This window comes from Sorex fumeus, unplaced genomic scaffold, assembly GCF_029834395.1.
Source record: "Sorex fumeus unplaced genomic scaffold, SorFum_2.1 ptg000095l, whole genome shotgun sequence".
NCBI classification, from domain to species: domain Eukaryota; kingdom Metazoa; phylum Chordata; class Mammalia; order Eulipotyphla; family Soricidae; genus Sorex; species Sorex fumeus.
In genome coordinates this window covers 18667336-18679615 of record NW_026606152.1, presented here as the reverse complement: position 1 = coordinate 18679615, position 12280 = coordinate 18667336, and positions in this window count along the sequence as shown.

The following is a 12280-nucleotide window of genomic DNA, read 5'->3' as shown; positions in this document are numbered from 1 at the left end:
TGAGCATTTTTCATGTGCCTTTTGGCCATTCGGTATCTTCTTTGAGAAAGTTTCTGTTAATTTCATCACCCCATTTTCTGATGGCGTTGGACGATTTCTTCTTGTACAGTTCAACCAGTGCCTTGTATATATTTGATATGAACACCTTATTACATAGGTATTGGGTGAATATCCTTTCCCAGTCTGTAGATTGTCTTTGTATTCTGGTCACTGTTTCTTTTGAGGTGCAGAAGGTTCTTAATTTAAGATAGTCCCCTTTGTTTATCTGTGTTTCCAATTTTTTGGCAGTGGTGTGTTATCTTTGAAGATACCTTTAGCTTCAATGTTGTGGACGGTTTTGTTGACCTTGTCTTCAATGTACCTGATGAATTCTGTTCTGATGTTGAGGTCTTTGACCCATTTTCATATGACTTTTGTGCATGCAGTTAGGTAGAGGTCTGAGCCCATTTTTTTGCATGTAGCTGTCCAGTTTTTCCAGCACCATTTGCTAAAGAGGCATTTCTTGCTGCACTTCACATTTCCTGCTCCCTTATCAAAGATTATTTGAACATATATTTGAAGGTGTGTGTCAGTATATTCAATCCTGTTCCATTGGTAGGCGGCTCTGCCTTTGTTCCAGTACCATGCTGTTTTAATTATTATCACTTTGTAGTAGAGTTTGAGGTTGGGGAAGCTGAGGCCTCCCATCGTCGTTTTCCCAAGAAATGCTTTAGCTATTCGAGGGCGTTTGTTGTTACATATGAATTTCAGGAGCGCTTGATCAATTTCTTTGACGAATGTTATGTGTAACTTTATAGGGATCACATTGAATTTGTACAATGCTTTGGGGAGTATTGCCATTTTGACAATGTTAATTCTCCCAATCCATGAGCAGGAGGTGTTTTCATTTCCTCGTTTCCTCTTATTTCCTGTTGTATAGGTCCTTTCCCTCCTTAGTTAAGCTGATGCCGAGATGTTTGATTTTCTGAGGCATGATTGTGAATGGGATTGCTTTCTTCATGTCACTTTCTTCTCTCTCATTATTTGCATATAGAAAAGCCATAGACTTTTGGGTAATGATTTTATAGCCTGCAACTTTACTATATAAGTTGTTTCTAGGAGTTTTTTGGTAGAGGTTTTAGAATTCTCTAAATATAATATCACATCTTCTGTGAATAGTGAGAGCCTGATTTCTACATTTCCTACATGAATGCCTTTAATATTTTTTTTAATCTGACTGCTATTGCAAGTACTTCCAGTACTATATTCACAGAAGTGCCCAAATGAATATTTTTCTTTTTGGGTTTCACCCAGCGATGCTCAGAAGTTACTCCTGGTTCATGCACTCTGGAATTTCTCCTGGCAGTACTCGAGGGACCATATGGGATGCTGGGAATCGAACCAAGGTTGGCTGCGTGCAAGGCAAATGCCCTATCCCCTGTGCTATTGCTCCAGCCCCAAAAATGAATTTTTACTTAAAACTTTCTATCTGTAAATTTCTATGCTAAGAATAGTGGTATAAACGGTGATATCTGAGTAATTTAAAAGTAAACTATGAAGACAGATAATATAAAGAATTTCTTTGTATTAATTTCTAAAATGTGTAGCTTTTATTAAATATATTAAGAATGAATGAGAGGTCTTGATTATACCATGAATATTATTTCCCTGTTAGAAGTTACCCTTCTAAAATGCAATAAAGTGACACATTTTGAAAATGTTTATTATTCATTAATTCAGTGAATATTTGTTAGTCTGGGGGTTCAGTGCCTCCAAGAAGTCAACCTGAACCCTCAAGGTTAGTGCATCTACAGTCTGATGGTGCCTTCATGCTGCCTGATAACCCCAGATTTCCACTGTGCCTCTAGCTGGATCCCAACACCTCAGGAGTAAGTTTCCCGAGAAATTAAACTCCGAAAAGATATGTGGGAGCCATGTTAACAAACCACCCCTGGCTCAGCTAAACAAGCTAATGTATTGGTCTTGCTTCAGAGACCCATAAATAAATCCATCTCAGGATGGATTTCACTGAAATATAGGTAAAGGTAAAGGCCCTCCCATTGATCGTCGATTTGCTCAAGCGGGCCCAGTAACGTCTCCATTGGAGACTTTTGTTGGTACTGTGGGCTGGAGCGATAGCACAGCGGTAGGGCATTCGCCTTACAAGCGGCCAACGTGGCCAACCCGAGTTCGATTCCTCCGCCCCTCTCGGAGAGCCCATTAAGCTATCGAGAGTATTCGATATGCCAAACACTGAAATATGACAGCTGAAAATTCGGATATGCGGGTTTTGTGACTGAAATCTCCAGGCTTTCTCTGAGTCAGGGTGGGCAGCCCACTCTCACTGCCCTGTACTTATGGAAGCCTCAGCATAAGTGAGGCTCAAAGCGGCTCCAGCCTTAACTTCCTGATAAAAATACTAAATTCCAGGACTGAAGCGATAGCACAGTGGGTAGGGTGTTTACCTTGCATGCGGCCGACCCGGGTTGGAATCCCAGCATCCAATATGGTCCCCTGAGGTCCACCAGGAGTAATTCCTTAGTGCAGAGCCAGGAGTAAGTCCTGAGCATTGCCGGGTGTGACCCCCCAATAAAAATACTAAATTCCTTGAACAAACATGATGAAATCTTAGTAACTGTATGAGAACCATAATGCACAAAATGAAAAGGAGACAGAGAGAAAGAATTAAAGAGCCTGCCATAGAGACAGGCTGGGAGTGGGGGTAGGGTGTTGGGGGATGTTGTAGGGAACCAGGGACATTGGTGGTTGGAAATGTACACTAGTGGAGGGAAGCATGTTGGATCGTTGTATGACTGGAAGCAAATTATGAATAGCTTTGCAATGGTCAATCTCACAGATATTCAATAAAAATTTAAAAATATATATCCTTCATTGGTATCTCAGACTACTGGTAGAACTTTAAAACCCAGCATATCTATTTTTGTTTTCTCAGTAGTAAAAAAACACGTTACTCACCTGTGTGCCAATAGCTTGAAGAATGCTAAATCCAAAGATATATCAATGACTGTCTTTGGCAAGAATACTGTAATTGCAGGTATGTTATGTTTTAGAATCAGTTCATGCACAAGAAATCAAGAGGAGCAAGTGGCAAAGAGCATCAATGTTGAATGGATAATGTTTGAGGAGCTTTCAAGGGAGACAGAAAGATTTGGCATGAGAAGAGGGAAGAAACAGAAGAGTGAAGTACTAATAAGTATCATGAGAAAAATGCAAGGGAGGACACTTCCTGGCAAGTGTCACACTCTGTTGAGCTTTTGGTGAGGATAAGTATTAGAAAGTATCTTTCCCATTTAGTGGTAAAAAGGTAACTTTGATGGGTGTATTTAAAATTTACTTTAACAATTAGAATTACTAAGAGATACACAATTACAAAGTTGCTCATAATTGAGTTTTAGTCATCTAATGTTCTAGAACCTTTCCAGTATATTGGGGGTATTTTTGAAGGAATATCCCTGGTGCGAAGACTTGGGCATCTGAATCTTAACACATTTCACGAAATATATGATCTGTACTCACATGATTTACACTGTCTCCCCTGCTCTTTGATTTATGTTTTCATGCAATATTTCCTTGTGAACCTCACCTCAAGTGAGGGTCCCTATTTAAAACAAATACATATTTCTGGGGAATTATATATTTTTGGTTGCTGGGAGAGTCTCTAAAGCAATGCTCAGGAGGTGTGGGGGCCCCACAGACAATTCTCAGAAAACGTGGCCATGGTGTTTGGTATCCTCCGAGGCTATAGGCCTTTGATAATCTGGCAATCAGGTGGTGCTGGGAGTCAAATTTAGTGAATGTGAGACAAGTTCCATAAGCACTACACTCTCTCCTGCGGCCCTGGGTATAAGATTGATGTCAGCATTCTGAGGTCCTCCCTTTTGTCAGAAAGCAGAAACTTGTGCAGGAGAAAGTGGAAGAGACCTTAGGGTTTAGCTAGGTTGACTGAGTAGATGGTGGTAGTATTAAGATTGGAACATAAAGTAAAAATAAAACAAGAGAAAGATCTAACAATAGTAAAGAGGGCTTTAGTACTCAAAAAGTTTAGAAACAGGCACATGGCAAGTAGTTTTAAAAAGCATCCAGGAGATAATATAGTATTGTGAGTGAACCAATCTACTCTATGGTTACATCTCATCCTTGAAATGGAAAAGGACAATGTATTACAGTTAAAAATTTACAAATAAGATATATACGTCTATTTCTGCTGTGTTCCTATGCTTTACCAAGTATTATTCTAATTTTATATTTACTTTAATGATTAAAACAGTATTTGCCAACATTAAACTTTTAATGAAATGTTTTATTAAAAATTTTTTTTAAAAAAAATTTATTTAAAATGTTTTACTAAAATGTTATTAAAAAAGAAACATATGGGCCAAAGAGGTAGTGCAGTATGCAGAGGGTGTTTACTTTGTATGCAGCTAATTTGAGTTCAATCCCCTGAACCCTGAGCCTGCCAGAAGTAATCTCTGGATAGAAAGTCAGAAGTGAGCCCGGAACTCATACGGGTGTGCTCCCTTCCCGAAAAAAAGGAAGAAAAGTAAAACATATAACTGATTCTTGAGTAGCATAGACGTTAAGGGTGCTAATTCCTATATAATTTTTGAAAGCCCCAAATTTAATGTATAGTCTGCTATTCACCAAGCCCCGCATCTTTTCCCCCTGAACTCGACACCCTCCACAGGGGGACACCTCCTCCAGACACCTAGAGCAGCTCCATGGGACTGTCCATCACCTAATCAGCCCCTCCCCTCCAGGTGGGTAGGGGGAGCATAAGCCAGCTTCACTGCTCCTCACGCCCAGCCCTGCGCATTTTCCTGCAGAACTGGACACCCTCCATCAGGGGACACCTGCAGCAGCTCCATGGGATTTTCCATCGCCCCTCCTACATTCCAGGATCCTGGGTGGGAGTGAACCTGCGATCAGACAGGGGCATGCCCGCCATGTAGGGGGAGTGGCCTCCCAGAAGTGGGCGTGGCCACCTCCTAGGTGGGCAGCCACAGTTATATTTCCCAATCTGGGCACTCAGGACTTTCATCCCTCACTTTGACGCCTAGTACTGGCTAAGAATATCTGACCACCTCTACTAGAATTAAACAACATCCCACTCGCCTACTCCATTTCTAATAAACGACCAGTATGAAATGTGATGTACAAGCACAAATGTAAAAAGTACCTCCTCCAAAGCTTCACTCAATGTCAGTTTTAAAACAAAGAATAAGACCTGATTGAGAAGAAGGTCGGAATCTAGAATGGGAGAAGGTTGGCTACCATCGACAAACCTTATCCAAAATCCTTTCCCATGGTAAGAGGGAACAGTACCTGTGATTTCAGGAGTCTACCTCTAGGTTACCATAACAACATGAAGAAACAGCGCAAATCTCTACCACAAGGAGAATATGAAGAAAAGAATCCCGAATCCTTAACCGAGGTTGTCCACAATTGCGCTCTCTTTGATAAGGAATTCCAGTATAAAATGCGGAGGGTGTTCAAGAATCTACTCAAAGAATCAATGGAAGAGATATACAAAGACTAAAAGAAGAAATGAAAGAAACAATGGAACAGATAGTCAAGTAAATACAGGAAGAAAAGAGAACAGAATTTAAAAAAAGCTACAAAAAGGAGAGTCACAAATAAAGGATTCAGTGGATGAAATTAAAAAGACAGTAAGTGCCCTTAACAATAGGACAAGTGCAGCTGAAGAGAGGATCAGCAAGCTTGAAGATGAGCAACAGAAATCCCATCGGGAACAACAAGCAATAGGTAAAGACCTCAAAATGGCTCTAAGGAGAATCAAAGACCTAGGGGATGACGCCAAGAGGAACAACATTAGAATCATTGGAGTACCAGAAGGACAGGGAGAAAACCCCAATGAAAAAATCTAGATTCAAAGAAATCATTGCTGAAAAGTTCCCAGAGTTAAGGAAAGCACACATCCAGATCAAAGGAGCCAGAAGGGTACCAGCTAAAGGAGACCCCAGAAAAAACACTCCAAGGCATATCATAGTCAGAACGATGGATGCTGTGGACAGAGACACAATATTACAAGCAGCAAGGTCAAAGAAGGAAATTACATACAAAGGAGCACCCATTAGATTCACAGCTGACCTATCAGTGGAAACACTCTAAGCCCGAAGGAAATGGTGGGATATAGTGAAAAAATTCAATGAAATGAACGCCTCACCGAGAATACTCTATCCAACTAAACTCTTACTCAAATTCGATGGAACAATACACCACTTTTTAGATAAACACAAGCTCAGGAACTTCATATACTCCAAACCAAATCTAAAAGTAGGACTAAAGGGGCTCCTGTAAGATAAGGAAAACACGTGTAAACAGAATCAACTCCTACAGGAAGATGGCACAAAACCCCATGACAATAATCTCCCTTAATGTCAATGGTCTAAATGCAACAACCAAGAGACACAGAGTGGAAAAATGGATCCAGAAACAGAACCCAACATTCTGCTGTCTACAAGAAACTCATCTGAACAATCAGAGCAAACACAGACTCAAAGTGAAAGGATGGAAAACAATCCTGCAAACAAACAGTTCCCTCACAAAAGCTGGGGTGGCCACACTAGTATCCGACAACATTAATTTCAGGCTGAAAAAGATTAGAAGGGACAGCGAAGGCCACTTTCTCTTCATCAAGTGATACATACAACAGGAAGAAATCATACTCTTAAATGTATACGTACCTAATGAAGGAACAGCTAGATATTTAAAACAACTGCTAACAAAATTTAGAGAGGACAGTGCTAGCAACACAATAGTAGATGGAGACTTCAACATCGCCTTATCACCTCTGGATAGATCAACAAGAATAAAACTCAGCAAGGAAAAATTGGCTTTCAATTAAGAAATAGAAGAGAAAGGACTTATAGACCTATACAGGGCTTTACATCCCCCAAAAAGGGAATACACATTCTTCTCCAGTGCCCATGGAACATTTTCCAAAATATACTATGTGCTAGGTCACAAAACATACCTCAATAGAATCAGGAAGATAGAAAAAGTATCAACAATTTTTTCAGACCATGATGCACTGAGGATAGATGTGAATCACACACAGACACGAACACCTGAAAACTAAACAAGTCACTGCTGAACAATGAGTGGGTCAGGAAGCACGTCTAGGAAGAAATCAAAAGATACCTAGAAACAAATGAGAATGAAGACACGAACTACCAGAACTTATGGGATGCAGCTAAAGCCCTATTAAGGGGAAAATTTATAGCTCTGTAAGCATATCTAAGGACAGAAGAAAGGATGCACATAAGCAACTTGACTTCATAGCTCAAGATCTTAGAAAAGGATCAAGAGTAGGAGCCTAAATCGGGCAGAAGGAAAGAGATCATAAAACTTAGAGCAGAAATCAATACATGGAAACCTAAGAAACAATCCGAAAGATCAATGAAACCAAGAGCTGGCTCTTCGAGAAAATAAACAAGATAGATAAACCACTAGCAACACTCACAAAGAAACAGAGAGAGAGAACACTAATAAACCGAAGCAGAAATAAAAATGGCGATATCACAACGGAAACCAAAGAAAGTCAAAAGATCATCAGAGTCTACTTTGAAAGTCTGTATGCCAAGAAAAAAGAGAAGTTAGAAGAAATGTACAAATTCCTGGATTCCTATAATCTCCCAAAGCTGAGTCAAGAAGATATAGAATACCTGAATACACCTAGTCACATCAAGGAAATAGAAACTGTAATTAAAATTCTTCCCCAAAACAAAACCCCAGGTCCAGATGGATTCACTACCAAATTTTTCCAAACATCTTAAGAGGATCTACTGCCAGTCCTTCTCAAACTTTTCCAGGAAATTGAAAAAACAGATACTCTCCCAAACAGTTTCTATGAAGCCCATATCTCTCTAATACAAAAGGGAAACAAAGACACCATGAGAAAAGAAAACTACAGGCCGATATCACTGATGAATATGGATGAGAAGATTCTGAACAAAATACTAGCAAATAGAATTCAACAACTCATCAAAAAGATCATACACCATGACCAAGTGGGATTCATCCCGGGGATGCAAGGATGGTTTAACAATCGGAAATCAATCAACATAATCCATCACATCAACAAAACAAAAGATAAAAATCATGTGATCATATCAATAGATGTAGAGAAAGCAATTGACAAGATCCAGCACTTTTTTTTTGAAGAAAACCCTCGCCAATTTTGGGATAGAGGGAATTTTCTCCAATATAGTTAAAGCCAGCTACCACAAGCATACAGCAAGCATAATTCTTAATGGGGAAAAACTGAGAGCATTCCCCCTAAGATCAGGAACGAGATAAGTATTCCCACTCTCTCAACTGCTGTTCAACATAATACTGGAAATACTAGCAATAGCAAGTAGGCAAGAAAAAAAGATTAAGCCCATCCAAATAGGAAAGGAAGAAATCAAGTTCTCACTATTTGCAAGTGATATGATACTATACTTAGAGTACCCTAAAAACTCTACCAAGAAACTCCTAGAAATGGTAAACTCGATAGTAAATTTACAGGTATAAAATAAATACCCAAAAGTCCATGGCTTTATTATGCACAAATAGTGAAAGAGAAGAAAATGACAAGATGAAAACAATCCCATTACAATTGTATGCCAGAAAATCAACTACCTAGGAATTAGTTTAACTAAGGAAGTAAAGGAACTATATAAAGAAAACTACAAAACGCTCCTTCTTTAAAATAAAAGAGGACGCGAGGAAATGGAAAAATATCCCCTATTCATGAATCAGGAGAATTAATATTGTCAAAATGGCAATACATCCCCAAGCACTGTACAAATTCAATGCGATCCTTATTAGGATACCCATGACATTCTTCAAAGAATTGGAGCAAACACTCCTGAAATTTATATGGAACAATAAGCCCCCAGGAATAGTTAAAGCAATTCTAGGGAAAAAGAAAATGTGAGGAATTAACCTCCCGAACCTCAAACTCTACTACAAGTAGTAATAATTAAAACAGCATTATACTGGAACAAAGGCAGAGCTGCAGACCTATGGAACAGGGTTGAATATACTGACATCTCCCCTCAAACATATGACCATCCAATCTTTGAGAAAGGGGCAAGAAATGTGAAGTGGAGTACGGAAAGTCTTTTTAACAAATGGTGCTTGCAAAACTGGACGACTACATGCAAACTACTGGGCTTCGATCCCTGCCTAACACAATGTAAAAAGTAAGATCAAAATGGATCAAAGACCTAAACATCATACCGGAACCCATTAGGTACATTGAAGACAAAGTTGGCAAAACCCTCCATGACATTGAAGCTAATGGTATCTTCAAGGATGTCATGTCATTGGCCAAGCAAGTGAAAACAGAGATAGACGAATGGGAATATTTAAACTAAGAAGCTTCTGCACCTTAAAAGAAACAATGACTAAAATACAGAGAGAGTCTACAGAATGGGAAAGGATATTCTCCAAATACACATCTGAAAAAGGGGGTGATATCAAGTATATACAAAGTACTGGTTGAACTCCACAAGAAGAAAACATCCAACCCCATCAAAAAGTGGAGCAACGAAATGAACAGACTTTCTCAAAGAAGAAAGCCGAATGCCAAAAGACACATGAGAATATGCTCTACATCATTAATCATCAGGGAGATGCGGATCAAAACAACAATGAGATATCATTTCACACCACAGACACTGGCCAACATTCAAAAAAACAAAAGCAACCTGTGTTGACAGGATGTGGCGACAAAGGGACCCTCCTTCACTGCTCATGGTAATGCCGACTGGCTCAACCCTTTCGGAAAACAGTATGGATGATTCTCAAAACATTAGAAATTGAGCTCCCATTTGACCCAGCAATACCACTCCTGGGAATATACCTCGGAGAAGCAAAAAAGTAGAGTCGAAATGACACCTGCACTTATTTGTTCATTGGAGTAATATTTACAACAGGTAGAATATGGAAAAAAACCGAATGCCTGAGAACAGATGACTGGTTACAGAAACTTTGGTACATCTACACAATGGAGTGCTATGTAGCAGTTCGAAAAAAATGAAGTCATGAAATTTACTTACAAGTGCTACTGCGTGGAAAATATTATGCTAAGCGAAATGAGTCAGAAAGAGAGGGACAGACATAGAAAGACTGCATTCAACTGGGTAACAAAATTAGAAAACTAAGAGAATAACACCAAGGATAGCTGTGATAAATATCAGGTTGTTCACTCCATGGCTTAGAGGCCATCCGCACACTCTAGGGGTAAAGGCAGCTCAGATAGAGAAGGGAGCACCAAATAAAGGGTTCTGAGAAGATCCACCCAGAACGAGAGATGCATGCTGACAGCAGTCTATAGACAGAACATGATTGCCACCCAAAGTCTCTCCTGCAGATCACAGCACCGAAAAGGAGAGATAGACGAAAAGGGACTGCGCTGCCACAAAGGCAGGGCAGGATGGGGGATGGGGGGTTGTGAGGGATACTGGGAGTGGTAGGGGTGGCGAATGGGCACTGGTGTTGGGGTGGGTACTCGATCATTGTATAACTGAAACACAAGCACACAACTTGTAAGTCCACAACTGTAACTCAAGGTGTTTAACTAATAAAACAAAATAAAACAAAAAACAAAACAAAACAAAATAAAACAAGAGAAATATCTATCAATAGCAAAGAGGACTGTAGTACTCAAAAAGTTTAGAAAGAGGAACATTGGCAAGTATTTTTAAATAGGCATCCAGGAGAGAATATAGCATTGTGAGTGAACAAATCTAATCTATGGATTCTTCTCATCCTCGAAATGGAAAATGACAATCTGTTACAGTTACAAATTTCAAAATAAGATATATACCATCTACTTTTTTGCTGCGTATTTATGCTTTGCCAAGTATTATTCTAATTTTTAAATTTACTTTAATGATTAAAACACTATTTCCATGCTTTAAACTAATTAAATGTTTTATTAAAAATGTTTTTTAAAATTAATTAAAATGTTTTACTAACATGTCATTTTTTTCTGTTTACTATGCTTTTTTTTAAATGATGAAATATTTCTCACAGAGTAGTCACATATGGAACAGTTTTTTTTTTATTATTTATTTTTTAAATTTTTAGTGAAACAGCATGAGGTACAGTAGTAGATTTATAATTTTTTCTGCTTGGGTTTCGATTATACAATGATCAAATACCCATCCCTCCACCAGTGCCCATTTTCCACCACCATGGATAATAATCCTCCCACACCCATCCCTCCCATCTTACCCTGCCTCTGTTGCAGGGCAATCCCTTCTGTTCTCTCTCTCCTTTTGAGTGTTGTGGTGTGCAAAAGAGGCTTTGAGTGGCAAACATGTTCAGTCCATAGTCTACTTTCAACATGCACATCCCCTCCTGGGAGGATCCTCCAAACACACTTTATTTGGTGCTCCCTTCTCTATCTGAGCTGCCCTTTCCCCTAGAATGCCTGGCTGGCCTCTAAGCTATGGAGTAATCCTCTGGTGTTGATCTCAGCTATTCATGGGTATTAATCTCATATTTTGTTTCTTTATATTCCCCAGATGAATGCAATATTTGTATGTCTATCCCTCTCTTTCTGACTCATTTCGCTTAGCATGATACTTTCCATGTTGTACCACTTGTATATAAATTTCATGACTGCATCTTTTCTAACAGCTACATAGTACTCCATTGTGTAGATTTACCGAAGTTTCTTTAACCAGTCATCTGTTCTTGGGCATTCAGGTTTCTTCCAGGTTCTGGCTATTGTAAAGAGTGCTGCAATGAACAAACAAGTGCAGATATCATTTCGACTATACATTTTTGCCTCTCTGGGATATATATCCAGGAGTGGTATTGCTGGGTCAAATGGGAGCTAAATTTCTAATTTTTTGAGAATCGTCCATACTGTTTTCCAGAAAGGCTGAACGAGTCGACATTCCCACCAACAGTGAAGGAGTGTCCCTTTCTCGCCACATCCGCGCCAGCATCAGTTTCTTTGTTGTTTTGAATGTGGGCCAGTCTCTGAGGTGTGAGATGGTATCTCATTGTGGTTTTTATCTGCATCTCCCTGATAATTAATGATGTAGAACGTTTTCTCATGTGCTTTTTTGCCATTTGGATTTCTTCTTTGAGAAAGTTTCTTTTCATTTCATTGCCCCAATTTTTGATGGGGTTGTATGTTTTCATCTTGTAGAGTTCAACCAGTATTTTATATATCCTTGATATCAACCCCTTGTCAGATGTGTGATGGGCGAATATCCTTTCCAATTCTGTAGACTGTCTTTATATTTTGGTCACT